Genomic DNA, 4,498 nt, shown 5'->3' with positions numbered 1-4,498 from the left:
ACACGCACACAGATTTAGCTCTGTAAAACTACTTAGCAATTCAAAATCAATTGCAGTATGTCTTACTGTCCACTCCCTGCCCACTACCCCTCCCCCATCTACCACTACTTAGAAAAGACTCATAAATAAAGAGGTAGGGAGGTTTTCAAGTGGTAGTGGCAGGGCTGGAGACCCACCAGACCACCAAGCAAAGCCACCAAAAACCAAGAGGGAAAAAAAACTTCTCCTAGGATACAATCCAATTGTGTGGAAAAATACAAGGTTCAACAGGGAAGACTGAGGCACTTGGCTGACTGACTTCCTACCCTTCCCTCAAAGTTTCCACTTCTATTTAACAGGAGATTTTTGGAAGCCACAAAGACCCCTTCTCCATGGCTAGTTTCCAACTGACTGAGAGAAGTCATGGCTTCTCAGACCAGCTGTCACTTTGACACTCCCCCTTCCCTAGGACAACAGGCCACAAGGTCAGACTAAGTGAGAAGGAAACTCGATTTGAACATCCACTGCTCACCACTGGGAGGTGCAAGTCAGGCCAGGGAGGGTTTATTCCACCTCCCTCCTTTGCATTCAGCTGCTGCCACCCTTCTCCACCCCACCAAGGTTCTGAAACTCACAAGGGCTGCTCAACTTTGCTAGCTAGTCTTGAAAGATATTCCTACAAACTTTACAATTCCTGGGTTCCCTCTCATCTAGCCAGAACAATCTGCCTTTCTAATCCTCCCCCTTTTTCCTTCATAGCAAACAAACCACCCAACTAAACATAAGACAAATTCACCCTAAAACCATAAGTAGATTAATAACAAATTAAAACAAAAAAATTTTAAGTACATTCTCATCATTACAGAGATGTAATCGTTTTTGCTGTCCTTTCACGACTGGTTAAGGAAAAATGAACTATTCCCCAATTTCTGAGGAATCCAAATTCTGTCTGTCATTAAGTCAGAATAGAAAGGGACAAGGGGCTGCAGATGAGAAGTAAGAGAGAAGAAAGGAGAAACACATTTACAGAAAATAGGAGACAAGCAGGAGTATCCACAAGAAAAGCTTCACTGTTCCTTCTTCTTGCTGGCCCTCTTGGTACTGGACTTGGCTTTGGACTTCACTGGTTCGGCCTGCTTAGGCTTGGATACCTTGAATAGCTTGGCTTCCACAGTCTTGGGTTTTTTGGTTTTCTTGGGCGTAGCAGCTGGCTTCTTCCTGGCCTTCTTGACTGGGATGGCTTTGGGCTTCTTGCTAGGTGCTTTGGAGGCAGCCATTTTAGGCTTGGCTGACTTCTTTGGCATGGCCACCTTCTTGACTTCCTTTTTCATCTTCTTGAAGGCCACCGACCTGTTGGGTTCATCGCTCTTGGCCAACCAGAAGGACCATGAGGCACCCACTCCTTTGGTCTGCTTGAGGACTGCAGTGGTAACCAGGCGCTTGATAGACAACTTAATCTGCCAGTTGACATTCTCACCCACCTTGTAGTGGCTCTTCATGTACTTCTGAATGGACTGGCTTGAGGAACCAGGTTCTTCTCTGCCTGGATGGCAGCCACGATCATGTCTGAGTATCTGGGGGGTGGTCTGTTGATTTCCTGGAGGCCTTGGCCCGCTCAGGTTTGGCCACAGGGATGGATGTGGAGTTCTTGGTCATAGTGGCCTGCATCATTCTGCTGTTGAAGAAGGTGCTTTCAAAAGAGCTAGCCCCTGTCAGAGGGTGAGTAAAGCCCGACTCAGGATCGACTCCAGAGCCCCTGCCTCTGAGACCAGTCTGTAGCCCAGCACTTGGGGACCTGGCTTGGGTCATGGGAGGACTCACTGAGCCATTTCTGCGTGGCACAGCCCTGTGGGTTAGTCAGTGTAGTTGCCTGGTTCCAACTCTAGCTCAGGATCTGTCTCTGCCACAGCCTCCGTTGCCTTCCTTTTCCTAGATCTATGACTAGGACCAATTCTTACAAGCTTTATTTAATAGTAATGATTCACAGACCATGGTCTGGCAGGACTACTAGAAAGTGTTTATTACTATCTTTAGGAAAATTTAGGGAGAAATGTGCAAAATTATACATATTAGGACTGTCAAAAATGGAATTTGTTAAGGAAGGTAGCTTTTATATTTTTCTCATGATGAATCTTTTGATTTTATTTTCAAGTTATCGAAATTTTTCTAGTATTGTTTCCCTCCCTCCCTTCCTTTCTTCTTTCATGCTTTCCTAGTGTCATAAGCATGTGTTGTGTCTTCCTACCATGGGACAGGGGAGAGGCTGGAAGAGGAGAGCCAGTTTGGATGCTGTTACAGCAATCTAGGAATGAATACACAAAAGGCAGTAACAGTAGGGATGCAAAGAGAAGGTGGAAATAATAGTTAGGGAAGGAAACATGCCAGAACCAAATTACCAAGTAGATATAAGAGCAAAGGAGATAGAGAAGGTAAAGTTAATCCCAGATTTGGACAAATGCAAGGGGGAGTGATTGGCAGAAATGGTAAAATCTAAAGGAGCAAATACAGCACATGGGTTAGACATCTATAATGTTCATAAAACAATCCCCCCAACTGCTCCCTCCCTCCCTTGGCTTTCCACTTAGCCATCATAATAATGCTAACTGCATTCTCTCTTCCATGCTCCCTGTCCCCAGCTATCAACTACTAATTTGTAATTCTTTAACCCTTCACCCCATTCTCCCAGCCTCCTAATCCCCCATACCCCTCTGTCTGTCACCAAATTGTCCACCATATTTGTAACTCTGTTTTTGATTAGTTTATTCTTTTTGTTCCCTAGATACCACATATAAGTGAAATCATATGGTATCTATCTTTCTCTGTCTAATTTACTTTCCTCAGCCTAATAACCTCTAGGTCCATCCACATCGTTGCAAATAGTAGCATTTCATTTTTTAATGGCTGAGTAATATTCCATTATATATATGAACCATAATTTATTTATCCAATCATCTGTTGATGGGTATTTAGGTTGCTTCCACACCTTGACTATTATAAATTGTGCTGCCATGAATATTGGAGTGCATAGATCTTTATGAATTATTGTTTTGGTTTTCTTTGGATAAATTTCCAGAAGTGCAATTGCTTGGTCAAAAGGTATATCTATTTTGAATTTTTTGAAGAACCTCTATACTGTTTTCCATAGTGGCTGTACCAATTTGCAATCCTTCCAACAATGTATGAGGGTTCCCTCTTCTCCACATTCTCGCCAACACTTGCTGTTTTTTGATTTATTGATGATAGCCATTCTGACATGTGTGAGGTGATAGCTCATTGTGGTTTTAATTTACATTTCTCTGATGATTAGTGACCTTGAGCATCTTTTCATATGTCTATGAGCCATCTGTATTTCCTCTTTGGAGAAGTATCTGTTCAGGTCATTTGCCCATTTTTCATTTGGATTGTTTATTTTTTTGTTGTTGAGTTGTATAAGTCCATTATAAATTTTGGATATTAATCCCTTATCAGATATATCATTAGTGAATATCTTCTCTGAAACAGTTTGTTTTCTTTTTGTTTTGTTGATCGTCTCTTTTGCTCTACAAAAACTTTTTAGTTTGATGTAGTCCCATTTGTTTATTTTTCCTTTTGTTTCCCTTGCCTGAGGAGATATATCTGAAAAGAAATTCCTGTTAGTAATATCAGGAGTATACTGTCTATGTTTTCTTCCAAAAGTTTTATGGTTTCATGTCTTACATTTAAATCTTTAATCCATTTTGACTCTATTCTTGTATATGGTGTAAGAAGATGGTCCAGCTTCTTCTTCTTCTTTTTTTTTTCTTGCATGTATCTGTCCAATTTTCCCAACACCATTTATTGAAGAAATTGTCTTTACCCCATTGTATATTCTTACTTCCTTTGACATATATTAAGTGAGCGTATAGGCATAGATTTATTTCTGGGTTCTCTATTCTGTTCCATTGATCATTGTATCAGTTTTTATGCCAGTACCATGCTGTTTTGATTACTGTAGACTTGTAGTGTAGTTCGATATCAGGTAGTGTGATGCCTCCCATTTTGTTCTTCTTTCTCAAGATTGTCCTGGCTATTCGGGCTTTTTCTATAGCTCCATATAAATTCTAAGATTATTGTTCTAGCTTTCTGAAAAATGCCACTGGTATTTTGATAGGGATTGCATTGAATCTATAGATTGCTTTGGGTAGTATGGCCATTTTAACAATGTTGATTCTTCCTACTCATGAACAGGGTATGTGCTTCCATTTATTTGTATCTTCTTCAATTTCTTTTTTCAATGACTTATAATTCGCTGAAAACAGGTCTTCTACCTTCTTGGTTAATTTGGTTACCAGGAAGGTATTTGATAGTTTTTGATGCAATTGTAAATGGGATTGTTTTCTTAATTTCTCTTTCTGAAAGTTCATCATTGGTGTATAAAAATGCCACTGACTTCTGAATATTTATTTTGTAACCTGCTATTTTACTGAATTCATTGATCAGTTCTAACAGGTTTTTTTTTTTTTTTTTTTGGCGGAATCTTTGGTGTTCTCTATCGTATCAT

At 40.3% G+C, this 4,498-nt stretch overlaps 1 pseudogene; it reads right to left on the bottom strand.

Annotated features, from left to right (window-relative positions):
* Positions 1-1,046: 1,046 nt before the first annotated feature.
* On the bottom strand, positions 1,047-1,635 carry LOC102893629 (annotated as a pseudogene).
* Positions 1,636-4,498: the final 2,863 nt, after the last annotated feature.

Source organism: Pteropus alecto, unplaced genomic scaffold, assembly GCF_000325575.1.
Source record: "Pteropus alecto unplaced genomic scaffold, ASM32557v1 scaffold109, whole genome shotgun sequence".
Taxonomy (NCBI): Eukaryota; Metazoa; Chordata; class Mammalia; order Chiroptera; family Pteropodidae; genus Pteropus; species Pteropus alecto.
The sequence above is the reverse complement of the archived record's forward strand: the minus strand, read 5'-3'. Positions and strand labels throughout refer to the sequence as shown.